Below are 14,245 nucleotides of genomic sequence, written 5' to 3'. Positions count from 1 at the left end.
TGCTGAGGATTTTCAACAAGGCATTTAAAGAAATATCAACAGCCTATCACAAGCCTATAAAATTGCTACATCTCTTACACACGTATTTTGAAAGATGTTTCATCTTTCTCACAAATCCCAAGCAAACAAGTAACACCAGCTCAACTTTTCAGATGTGCCAAGTAATTTGTAAGAACAAATCAAACATGATAACCCCCAAAGAAAACTACTTCAATCATGCATTTCTAACAATTATAGGGGCAGAAGAACTATCTGCAGTACTAAAATTACAGATGGATGAACAAAGTGTTTCTGCATTTGTAGAGAACAGATTCCATGTAAAGAAACCAGTTTTCAGACCTCAACGCAACTAGCACTTAAAGGGGAAAAATTTGCTCAAAGAACTGCAGTGAAGAAAAATAATCTAAAGGGCAACTCCTTCCTTTGCCATGTAATAAATGTAACATATCTTCAGGGATAGGAAACAAGCATCCCTGCCTATCAAAAACTTTGCCTAAGTTAAGGCTAACTAGAAGTGTAACAGCTAACCCAGACCCCAATTCCTGGGCAGGGGAAAGAGTAATGTCTAAGAGGTGGGGAACCATGGTACTACCAAAAGCAATCCCTCACCGTCACACTTGGGAGTGTGCTTGTGTGCTGATCAGACACTGAAATGACCTATGGAATCCAACCAGTTCAAGATGCTACAGGGTGAAGAGGGTACACACCACACATTTGAAGTTTCCATAGTTCACTGTAGCTATTATAAGGATTTCTCACTCAAAGAACCCATTTAGTTGCAAAAATTTATCCATATCCAGAAGGTCAGTGTGTGTTATGTGTGAGAGAGGAACGTGATGCGCACCAGCACATGGTCTAAGAACACCCAAATCAATGAGTCTGGAACTTGCTGCTATCTGACAATTCTGGGTGTCACCATGCAGTGCTGCTCTATCACACACGTGCCTTGCTATCCACACAATCAAAATATTTTACAGAATCCACACGCTGCTGAAATGTTACCAAACAACTGAATAAATCAGGAACAGAGGTGAATCAGCCACATAACCCTTTCAGCATCTAAGCTGCCAGCTGACACAGAACTACAACAGTGTCCCCCCCCCTCAAAAAAGCTATTTTAATGCATTTCTCATGTTCCTCATGTTTGCCCTTCTCTACATCAGTCAGGCAACACCACTTGCAATAATTAGTAAAAACTGTTATTGTGACGCATAACAAAATTTACTTGTTGCAGTTAAAATTTCAGATTCCCCCAAAGCATTTTGTAATTCCAGGCATTTTCTTTTTTAAAACAAATATTTTCATTACATATGTTCGCAAAAATCAGACAGCAAAAACTTACTAACAGAATGAGAGCAAAATGTGGTTTTGCATGAGATCATATACTACAAAACGTAAGGGGTTTTTTTATGAATAAACTGGAACAGTCAACAGTATGACACAAACCAAAATACAAGTAACAGACATGATCTAAACAGAATTTGACTGGAACATGTTTATTTAATTCTCGAAATTTCAGCTTATGCTTGAATCAGTCAGCCCTCACCTCATACAAGCATTTCAAAACAGGTGAGTGAAACCCACTGGGAGGGGACTGATCATTTTAATAATAGACAGCAAATTGACTACAGTTAAACTTTTTTCAAGCTCTGACTACTTAAACAGAGTAGTATGTGCTTTTTATTTTTGGGAGAGTGGGGGGAAGGGAGCAGGGGGACCTCTGGGAAGAATGCTAACCTTATGAATTCTTCCTCTGGAATTTTAATTGGTAAATCTATAAGTAAAAACGTACCCAGCTGCAGGGAGCTGCTCCCCAGCCCCACCACAACCATAGAACTTCAGAGCCGTGTGCTCAAGCCTGAAAACAGAACATTACCCTCAGATGGTGCCCAGCCACACCTGAGCTGAGGAGGAGACTCCAACAGCAGAAGTTGGATTACGCTCCTCCCGATTTGTGAAGCCAGAGTGCCTCTGGAAGACCCGCTTATCTCAACATCTATTCTTTTTATTGCTTCTCTTATTAGACATTTCCTATTCGTTTTTGCAATAAATTTAGCTACACAACAACCTTGAGCTCTATTTTTATACACAGCATTGTTCAAAGAGCTTCCGAAAATTGTATTAGGAAAGAGAGAAAGGCCTTTGAACAATTAAGACAAGCTTCATACCAGAAATGTAATCTCAACACTAGCTAGTTTCTTTTTGCCCTTTTTGGAAAAATCTTCACATGGGGATCTGAGACAGATGAAAGCAAGAGATTTAAAAATAAGAAACAGCGTTTTATGCATCAGAACCAACAGAGAAGACCATACTCTGCATGACACCTTTTAACCTGTAACCAAAGATCTTTCCAAATGCATGTTCAATAAGTTACAGCTCAAAAAGAAAGTAAAAATAAAGCTCACTAAGTTTAACAGCAGATTTGAAACACAGGTTACAACTTCCACATAAGATATCCATTCTTTACTTATTGACCAATATGCAAGGTCTACCAAGTATTACAGGCACTACTGTTTCCCATCTGACTTGCAGGCAGTTTTCAATGTAGCAATTAATGTACCGTATTGAAATATAACTGAAAGAAACATTTTTATATGCACTCACACGGTAACATGGTTCCTAGGATCACACTATATTCAGAAGTCTTGTAAAACCCAACATTCTGAATATTTATAGATATTTATATATCACTATATTTCTGCCATGAAGAGAACTGTGTCTCTGAAGTACATTACTTTTTTCTAGACACTGAGAGGATATTAAGTAACATGCACGTGGGAAGTTATATCTAGTTTTAACATGCAGAACGCAAGCGATCTCGCTTAGCTCGTGATTTAAAGTCACTTCAGTTTCCACACACGAAAAACAATGGCAAAGCAAACTTCCAGCGCCTGCAGCCCCAGCCTCCCCCTCAGCGGGACCCCGCACACCGGGGATCCTCCTTTCGCCCACCACCACCCACACCTGAACGCCGCGGTCCAGCTCCCACCCCCGGGGAAGGAGAAAGGAGTTTCCCCGCGACAAGGAAGTCGCGGACACACGTGCTAGGGGTACTTTTATCCAGACGGGGTTCCGAGAAACCTCCGAGGAGCTTCCCCCTGGGCGAGAAGAGGAGGGGGGAGCAGGCAGCACCCGCGGCGCTCCCCCCCGCGCCCCACAGGTGCGCCCCTTCCTTCCTCCCCCAGCGCCGCGCACGGGGCAGAGCGCGGCTCCGCGGGCCGGGCGCTCCCGCGGGCTGCGCTCCGCACTCACCCGAGCCCGGCGGCGTTTCCCGCTGACAGGCGGCTCCCGGGAGCCCCGGGCCAGGGGGCGGCGAGGGCGGGCGGGCGAGGCCCCTGCGCGGGGCCCGGCGGACGGCGAGGCCGCGGGAGCGGCGCGGAGCAGCGCCCGCCGCCGCCGCGCTCCGCTCTTATAGCGACCCGCCAATTAAGGGCGGCCAATCGGCGGGCGGCGGCCACGTGACGGGGCAGTTCCAATTACGGCGGAGAATTTTCTGAATTAGCGGGGTTACACAAAGGACACTCATTGAGGGGGAAGGAAAAAAGGGCAGAGAGCGGGAGAGGGAACGCCCAGCCGGAGCCTGCTCGGTGATTTAAAGCAGGAAACTCCCTCGCCTCACACAGACACGGCCGCATTCAGCACCGGCCAGCATCTCCGCGGGAGGAATGTCTGGCGCACATTACGCTAATCCTCGCCCCCGAGCTGGGGTTTACACAGCCACCGCGGCCATCGCCTCGCTCGCTTCCCCCCGCCGAGGGCAGAGGCGCAAACCGGCACTTCCCGCCTCACCGCGGAGAGAAGCCCTGTCTGCTACCTATATATATATATATATACATACACACATACACAGATCTATTTTCACGTATAAGCTGGAAGCAGCTCGCAAAGCAAAGGCTGCTGGTGAGGGATGTGCCGGCACTGCTCCGAAAAACTTCTGCGCGTGGCGGATAGCACGAGTCAATAAAAAACGGGAATTATGAAAGGCATTATTGAGCGATTAGCGATTAACAGCCCCCTCCGTGCCAGAAAAGGCTCCTGCAAGAAAAAAGCGCCTGCGCTAATGAATGCTTTACATTTTAATTGAGAGGGGTTGCTGCGAAAAGACACGAATAGTGTATAAAAGCAGGCTCACCCAGAAGCAATGCTGAAAACCTCACCTGCCCACAAACCCGTACGGAACACAGGCCAACACCTCCGAGCGCCCGCCTGAGATTCCACCGAGCCACGCTGCATCCCCGTTTTCCTGCCCTGAAGAAACACGTGCGGCCGCGAACATCACACGGGTGCAGCAAACGCCGTCCAAGGCACAGCCGGAACAACGGCCAGGCTGCCTGCCACTGACAAGCCCTGCCAATCCCAATTTATGGGCAGGAAACGTATGCCAGGACAAACCAGCCGAGATGACTCAAGTCGCCTCTCCCCCACCCTCCTGTTCCACAGAACAACAGCCCTCTTTAGCAGCGGGGAGTAGGATCTCTTGGAAGAATGACTCAAAGTTGCTCTCAGGGGTAGGGGAAAAACCCCCACAGAACAGAAAACACCCAGTTCCCCCCCACCCCCTCCCCTTTTTCACACTGTATTAATTCAACACACAACAACTGTCTTGAGGTAATAAATACAGTAAAGAGAATCTAGCTGGACCACAAGATAAGTTTACTGAGGTCAAACCCAAAGGAAAACTAATCTAACCACATTTTCAAATTGTTTGGACTATTCCATAGACCAATAAAACCAGAAAATGACAAAAACATCCTATCCTAGAATAGCATGAGGATAACAAAAAATGTTATGTTTAATTAAAGGCAGATGACTTATTAAAATTTTCACACTGTGTACATACAAAACTCAGTATCAGTTTTTCATCTACTGTATTTTTTTTAAGAAAATGATCACATGTTTTAAGCTTCTGGGGGTATTTTTTTATCTTTGATTAAAGTGATTTGATTAGAATAAAGAGATCGGAATACTTTATAAATCTTGTCTATGAGCATTAAGCCAGTAAATGATTTTAAATAACAAATAGATTAGTTTATGGAGAATTACATGTTCCATCTTCTTAGCAGACAGTGAATAAATCTCTCTTAAAATAGTCATGGGCTTCCTACTAACATAAAAAATGGGAGATGCTCTGTCCACCTTCACTGGAACTTTAATGATAGATAGCAGAATTGAAGACAAGACCTAAGATAATAGGTGGAGCTGCAGAAATTAGGAACTGGAAAGCAAACCAGCTAACATCTCCCTGAGGACTTTATAAACGTGACTGTATCCCCATCTTGAAAAAAGTTCCAACTTCCCCACAGTTCCCGCAATTGAAAGGTTGTTCCAGAAGTTGCTTCTGATGGTTTGGACCTTCTTTTTTTTTTTTCAAAATTTCCATCTTAAACGTATTCGGGGCCAGCTGCTGGCACAACATGAAGTGATCTGTATTGTCCTCTCTTCACTAGAACAGTGCTTTTCCTTTTCCTGTGCTATACCACAAATGCCCCCATTCTTCCATTCTTTTCCTGTGCTATACCACAAATGCTCCCATTCTGCAGCTTGCTGGTAGGCAGCTGTCATATCTGCCTTCGACTCTGATGAGATAGTTCATGCTAACGATTTTATCACGCTCCATCTCCGAGTTCTTCCCGAAGCATTTATTACAAGGTTCTTCATGAAAATAATTTAGATTAAAACAATCAGTTCTTTTTGAATGGAAACCGTGACTCAGATGAGCCAAACACAATATTCCACCAAAGTATTCTATGTATAGCATTTGTGTGAATTCGTGTGGCTGAAGCCAGCCAAATAACATAAGTACTCCATAATGGAAAAGCTGATTAACCATTATAAATACTTCAGAAATACATTTTAAGGTAAATCCTCATAATATCCCTGTGAAATGGTAGTCTTTAGTCTCCTTCAGAAAAAGAGAGGCCAGGAATACTTAAAATGTCTTGACCAACATCACAGAAGTTTCCATCAGGAAGTGAGCTGCACCTAAGGAGCTCTTGGCTCCCCATCCCACGCCCCATCTCCTGGAGCACACTGTGCATCTCATTCCAGCCTAGCGCTGAGCTAGATCATCTACAGTCACCTTCTATGTGGCAAAAACTAACACTGAAAAATTACAGCAGCTGCTCTCTAATGGGGTAAGAAGGTGCTTTCATCATTGTCCTCATTGTTGAGAAATGCTCTTTTTGGCAAAGTCGGTGTAGTTGGTGGTGGTGGCATTTTAGGGTGGGTTTTTTTGAGAGATTAGGGTCAGAGGCTGAGAATTTTGTCCTGCTGCAAAATGGGAATGCAGAAAGGTGCATCACTGAATTGCTGGCAGTGATGGTCTAATTTCAGCTGCCTGGCAATTCAGACATGACTGAAGTTCATCTGGATTCCCTCTGTTGAGTTCTCTAGAGTAAGTACACGGAACCCCAACTAGAAACACGGAAACCCAACTAGAGCAAGAAGGCAGAGAATGAGGAATGTGAGAGGGAAGGCACTACTTTCTTCACCCTGCTCTGTGCACCCTCACAGACAAAATCTCCCACCTCCTGTGTTTTCCTCTGCTGACCATTTCCTCAGGAGACCTGCTTCTCTTTATCATTTCAGCAGACACTGTTTCCTACCGTAGTCAGCAATTGTCCTCTCCAAAATATCTTTCCCTTCTGACTTTCTCACCTTTGTGTCTTGGTCCAAATGTGAGGGGTAAATTGCCTGATTGCTTTTGAAATGCTTGTCATTGGTAGTGGACACAGGGGCAGGACAACACCGGTATTGGACACAGGGACCATCCAGCTGACAACACAGGCAAGAGGGACTGACTGATCCTGTCAAGATTTCAGCACTCCACAGCACTGCCAAAGGCCACCACCCACCACACCTTAGGTTCTCCTGTTCCCCAGGGAGCTAGACAGCCCAAGCTAGACAGTCCCCATCTTGCATAAAGCCATGAGGGAGGAGAGGGAAAGGCCACAAAGACACCACATGTGCAAGACCACTCGTCACTCTAGGTCAGATTTATCCACAACAGGACTTTGTGACCAGGAGTGAAGATGTGGAAGTCATCTCAAGACTGGGGAAAAAAGCAGATGCTCCAACTCTCATGTTTCCCTGAGGAAGGGAGTGAGCTCCCCAGCAAACTGACACCACCCTCAATGCTAATTGCACTGAAGGCCCTCCTCTGCCGGAGGGGAAGAGCCCAGCCCACGGGGAAGCTCCCAGCATCATTGGGACGTGTGAACCAGGCAAAGTCACAGACCACGGACACGTGTGAATGTACATATCATTTCCCTATAGCTCCATGCAGAAGCAGACGATGTTAGGGAGAGGAGGAAGAAATGAATTTTCTCTTTTCTCCCCTTCTCTGTCGATATTATTGAAAAAGTAAAGCTTGTAAGCACATATATAAAGAAACATGCATCATTTACCTAGAAAGTGAGCAAGTCCATCTTTTTTTTTTTTTTTCCCTTTGGGTAAACAAGAGATCTAGGCTCTGAGAACCTTCTTATTTAAAAATGCCACACAAAACACACAAACAAACAAAACCCCAAAAACTCAATCCTCTTTGATATTTACCCTTAAGCTATCCCCTATGTGTCTCTTTTTAGTGAAAGTGGAAGGGCTGTATTAGTATGCTTGGCTGAAAATGCACTTTTCCCCACCAGCTTATGCAAGTTATGGTACCTGCTGAGGCTGATTCTCAGCATCAGTGTGCAGGAAGCTCCTCCGTGCTCAGTGTTATATACATAACACACAGCAGTTTTCAGAGGCACTGAGCTGCTCCTAATTTCCACTGGGATTGTTGGACTGCATCACCTCTACATACCAGCTCTCTGTAAACATCTCTTTTTCATGTATAAAACATCTCCTTTGAATGCCTGCAGTGTCTGATCACAGAACCTGAGCTGTGCTCAGCATTCAGCTCTCACGGAACAGGGCTCGTCAGATACAATGATGGGCAGAACTGTAACATTTGTGTTTCCAGTGGTGGGTGAAGACAGGAGGTTTCCACCACCCATCCACAGCGGAATCTGGCACAAACTTTTAGGAAACACGAAACACTGCTACACATTTGTGTAATGAAAGCAGCTTTTATCTCTTCTTGGGGGAAAGCTTGTTAAGGACACAAAATTAAGACTAATTAAGAAGGAAAAAATAATATTAAAGTAAGGTCTTCTGGTATTCCACTTCAACAAAAAATGCCTATGTATGGTTTTCTCAAAGAATTGGTTTTTTTGAAACATAGACTCACAAATACAAGAACCTGCCCAATTTTAGCATCGCTTGCTGCAGCTCTGCTGAACTGCTAAAAGCAAGCACAACTCAAGACCAACGCAGTGGTGTTGTCTGCTAAAGTAACAAGAAAACCAGAGTACTGCTGCTGCCTCCATGGCACTTGTGAAAAGGAAGTCTTGTTAGACTCATATCAACGTAAGTAAAATGGCAGCTTGAAGAAGGATTTCATTTGCTCCGTTTCTAAATCAACTTTTTCAGACTACAGTGACATAAATATACAGTGGGTGAGGGTGGGGGAGGTTTGGGTGGGAGAAGGGGAGGATGGAGGAGGACAGGGTTTTATGCCAAGAGCTGAATCATAACCATGTGAGTAATTTTGCCTTTTTTTTTTTTTTTTTTTTTTTTGTAAGGGTATGAATCAAATTAAATGTGTTTTGCTGTGGGTGAAGGAAGAGAGAATATAATTGCATGAATCAGAGCTATCATCAAATATGTGGCACAGACTAAAAATTAATTACAATTACTGCCTTCTTGTAAAAAGTTTCTGCTGTAAGATGCAGCAATTTTGTTAATCAATATAATCCATTTTAAAAATTCGCAGGAATTTAAACCTTTCAATTACTTTCCTCTTCCTTTTAATTTTTTCCTATTATAGCAAGAAAAAGGTGAGCTTCTTTGAACAAAATCTTTCTTTATCATTTAGGTGTTCTTTTGCTCCAGTGGTAAAAGAACTGCTGCTAATAATGAAAATTAGATATTAGACCACATATAGTTTATTCAGTCAGGACTAGCTCAAGGATGTAAGTCCAGGGAATACATGATTTACCACTTTAGCACAGATGCTTTATTAGGCATTCTAATAAAGACAACTTATTTAATGGATAAGCCAAACAGAAAAACACTCAATATCCCTTTGTCTTTTCCTGTAAGAGTGAGATAAGGTCATGGAAAAATGAGTGTTGAGCACTGGGTTTTTTACACTTTGGAATAGTCATTTAAGTATGAGATACTGGGAAAACCAGAAGGGGTTTAGAACATAAAACTTCTTTTAAAGAGGCCAACACAAATACTTGGGAACAAACATATGCATTATGAATTACTAGTTAGATAGATAAGAAAGGATATATGTATTTTTGTACTAGTAAGAAACCACTGATTTTGATAACCAAAAGTTAGTGAGTCTTTGCCTCCAAGTTTCTAGTGTGGAGAAAATGATGTTTAATTCCCTGTCTGAAAAACACAATAAAGCTACAGCAAGGCATCATTTGGAATCAATTCCTCCCCCTAAACAACTCCAGATCTTTCCCATAGTAATTCTCTTGCACGTGCCCAGTAAAACTCTCTGTATAAAGGACTGGTATACAGCATGTTCAGGAATTCAGCTGAACCACGAGCCTTAAGGACGCGATTCCCAGACAGACAGAAAACTTCTGTCGAGACCACTGCAGCTGCTGTGACTTTCCAGTGGTGCATGTGGGGGAAGGAAGAAAATGGAAGACAATTCCCTCAACCATTCTGGAAGACCTCCTTCAACCCTCTCAAATATGAAGTTGCTGGCCCAACACCCTTCTTGTTACCTCATGGAGTCTGTTCCTCCTTTTTTATCAGCATTGCTCAGTACCCAGGTTCACCCACGCCTCTGTCAGGTGCCAGGTAGAAAAAAAACCCACCCAAATTTGCAGTGCTTGGTGAGAGGCAGATTCAACACATTCCATGTGGATTATCCCAGCCTCACAGCACCTCACGGTCTCACCTCACATGCAGGACATGTCAGGGGGAAGAAAATAACTCAGAAGACCTCTTTGAAATTAAACACTCAGGACTGAAGGATTACTAGACAACAGCATCTACTGGAATCACTGTGTAAAACACAGCAACTGAAATTCCCCAAAAAACCTTAAAAATCCCTCAAAACACAGCAATAGAAATTCTCCTGCAAACAGATCACTGCCACTGTGGCAACCAGTATTTTGAGACAGCTTACTGGTGTGGTGGCATATTAAGAACACAAAAACATTTTTCTTTATATCCACAACCTCAGGGAAGGACAATTCCCCCTCACTTTCCTCAAAACAAAAATCACTGATCTTCCCTAATTTAACTTGCAATGAAGAATAAGCTCCAAGTAGAAATAAAATGCAAGTTGCCAGAAGTTAACCAGAGAAGATGCTTAATATCTCTTTCTGAAGGATAAACCAGCATTTTTACCATAGCTGTGGTCATCTTTATTTATTACACAACAGACTACCACAGGCCGTGGGTTGTTGGGCTTTTTAAAATTTCTGGTTAAATTATTTCTCAACTACTGTGTAGAAACCAAACTTCTCAAATGTCCCTCCTCCTTATTTTGGCATACAATGGCAGAGCTTAGTAGGGACTTTGAACTGTCCTATAGATGATATACATCACTTGGTAAAGTTAATTCCCAGCTTTCCATGGCAAATAGCTGCCATTTCTTGCAGCTGTTAGAAAGCTACAGAAAGAAAAAGAACATTTTTCTTTGGCTAAAAATTCACTGTATACCAATATTGATCAGAGCAGTAATGTTCCCAGCCACTAAACAGAAAAGCTCTTATACCTCAGTCCCAGATATTAATCATGTTTTGAATATTATTATTATTATATGCAATATAATTTTGTATATTTTAGCTATGAGGTTTTTAAGTAGTTGCTAGAAGATATCTTTTCTACCAGCTCTTCTCAACTCCATTTGTCTCCATGACAAATTTAAAAGAGAGCCTTCTATCTTGGCTACAAAACCGTATTAAGGATAGAGAGTAATTTTTATCCAATTACAGAAAATAATATACTTATTATACTTAGAAAAATCATTAGGAATTTATCTAAACACCACAGATTTTTTTGGTAGAAAACCTCCTGTAAACTCAACGGCTTTAAATTAGTACACACATTACTAATACTTATTTACTTTAATGGCTTAAGAAGTATTTCTGAAAGTAGCCTTTGAAAACCGAAATTCTGTTTTGCTTTCAAAAAAGTCACACATCCTTCACATTTCCAGAATTACTGAAACAGTTCAAGAAAAGATGATGGGAAATTCCATTTGAAAATGCCAACACTTGCAAATACAATTTGCAGCATGGGATGGGAACATGATCAGAAATGAAGAACAAATACTTGTCCACAATTACACCTTTTGTTTCTCCAATCCTATGAAGAAAACTATAGGAAGGGGGAGTTGTATGGATGTGAGGAGATGGCAGTTGTAGTCAGGAACATAACATACCACTCATAACAAAATATAGATCTTTTTACCTTCAAAACTCATAGGCACAGTGTGGCCTTGGGTACAAACTATTGCTTGCCCTCCAGTGCATTTTTTATTCCTGCCCTGTTAAATTTAAAAGGCAGTCCAGGATTATGAGTTTTGGTGAGTTCATAATGGATGCACATGTGAGCTTTTAAATTAGCCTGTGATTCCTGAAACACATTATTTGGAATTTGTTTTGAGGCATATTCCAGGAGAGAGAAGTCTTAGCACAGACAATTCTGATCTTGCACCTTTTACAGAGCTAACAGGAGGAATTTGATTTGCATGGATTAGTGAAGCCACTGCGGGCTGATTCATGTGCCTACAACAGCTTCTGCACTCCAGAATTGCATCCAGAGGAGGGTCACAATACTAATAAACGCAAAATTAATTTAACACCTCCTAAATTACAAGGCAAGTCTTATCAGTGCTAGACTGTGAGCTTCTTGGGGCAGAGACAGCCTTGTCTGTCTCTGTTGCAGAGCATTAATCATGCTGTGGGTGCTCACGGCTAATAAGACACGTAAATCTATTCTGATGTGGTTTTTTGCCACTTCAGACTCGAGGAGAGTCACACACACACAGACATAATCTTACCTCTCTACCTAATGATACACTAATGTGCCTAATTGAGAAAACAAGTCTTGATAGGAACAGAAAGGCTTTGTTTTTGTTTATGCCACCCAGACAGAGTCTGTGGCTATACAATGCAAATAGTTGGCAAAACCCAAACCGCAAGTATGCAACAGCACTGTGAGTAATAAAGATAATGTTTGTATTTTGTTTATGAAGAGCCCTAACCAAACACTAAAGCAAGCGTACCGAAACCAAACAACACTCAGATCTTTAGAAAGACTTCAGAGGATCCAAATCATATAATTTAATCACTTTGTTCTTTAACAATCTAAACATCACTTAAAATTTACAAGCAGTAATTCTGTGTAAGTTCTCCGAGCTGAAAAATGGGATGTAGCCAGTTGCCTTTTTCTACCCCAACTATTAAAGTTCAAACAAATCAAGCTCTATTACTGAGGGAAAAATGAAAAACACCTTACAAAATTCCCTTGCCCCTAAGGTTGAGAAATGCTGTATTGCTCAGCCAACATGGAATTCCTCCATCTCTGGAGTCATGTGAAAGTATCTCATAGTTACTTCACTGTGCTGAATAATCTCCATACAACTTTGACAACACACCTGTACTTCTGTGTGGAGTGCATGGGTAAGAAATGTATTCTATACTTCCTTAATAAAAAAAAAAAAAAAAAAAAAAAAAGAGATGCTGAGGTAAAACTTCTTGCTAAAAGATGAAAGACAGATGGAAAGCCAAGGATCCAACTTGGTTCCAACCAAGCCAAGGTTCCTCCCCACAGGGTTCACCAGAGGCAGCCTGGACAGCTGTGCATGACTGTCCCTGAAAGATGTTGAGCAAAACTGCCAACACATACCTTAAAAAGCAGAGTCTGGTCTGTAATATCACTCTCTCCAACCCCTGTGTGTGACGTAAGAAAACAAAAGAGCCAGCACAATCATCCCTGCAAGGAGCTGCCCAACAAAATGTGGGGAACCTGGCTTGGAGAACTCACCTAGAAGTGAGAGGTAGAACACAGTAACAGTCAGCTCCTCCCACACAGAGCTGGGACACTTTGCTTCCTAACCCATGGTTCTGAGCTTCCACAAACAGCTCAGACCCTCTGCAGATGCTGCCAAACAAGACTCACAACCAGGGTTGCCAGGTGACCCAGACCTGCCCAGCAATCAGGTGCTTAAGCAGGGACAGTGCTGACCTCCTGTTCTCTGCCTGAAGGGCCAGGTCTGGGTACATCACCCCATTTTATACCATGGCTGCTATGACATGACTGTGGGCAGAAGTCTGCTTGGGCAGAACCTTTTCTCTAGCAAAAAATGACCACAAATGACATCTTGAAGGCTACTCCGCACACATGTGGAGAAGATCAACAAAAACATTCTCTTCAAATCAAAAAGCACTCCAGCAATATTAAATCTTCAGCTCTAAACCAGCTATCTTGTCCTAAAGAAAATCTGCTGGAGAACTGGCTAGGAAGGACTTGGAGAAAGAGCAGAGATTGCCTTATCCTCATATTATCTGCTCTGCAATCACCCCTGTATGAGAGGCTGTGTTGGCTGGGTGTTTGCTTACAGGGTTTCTCAGGGAGAGCCTTGGCAAATCCAGCACTGGGAGATAACACCCCTTGCCTGATTATCACCCCCACACGCTCAGGGACAATTGTGAAACACTCCTATAGAAATCCTATCATCCTGTAGCTGGAGAGGAAGGACCAGCATGGGATGTGTGTGTGTAGGAGAGAGCATCAACAGCAGAGCAGCAACTAAAGGGCAAAAAAAGTCAAACCAAAAAACCCCCAAACCAATGAAAACAAACCCATAAAAAGAAAGCTGCAGGAGTAGTTAAAAGATTCACAAGGATGATTTCCCTGCTACCATACCCATAACATTTCCTTTCTCTTATGCACCCACTTGATTTGTAAAGGGAGCCATGTCACAGCCACTACTACAATCAAATGGGAAAAACTAAGTAATTCTGTAAGCCACTGGGAAATCTGCACAGTCTTTGTAGCGTTTGTCTGGCCAATACTCCCAAAAGTGGCACCTTGGTAACTCCTCCTCAAAGCTCTTTGAGCTTCATGTTTGCTCAACAGCCTAAAGATCCCATTCACACATTTCCGCTGGGAAAATGCATGTGAACAGCTACAAAAACCCTCCAACAGCAGGCAAAAAGTG

Source organism: Aphelocoma coerulescens, chromosome 1 (genome assembly GCF_041296385.1).
Source record: "Aphelocoma coerulescens isolate FSJ_1873_10779 chromosome 1, UR_Acoe_1.0, whole genome shotgun sequence".
NCBI lineage: Eukaryota > Metazoa > Chordata > Aves > Passeriformes > Corvidae > Aphelocoma > Aphelocoma coerulescens.
The sequence above is the reverse complement of the archived record's forward strand: the minus strand, read 5'-3'. Positions refer to the sequence as shown.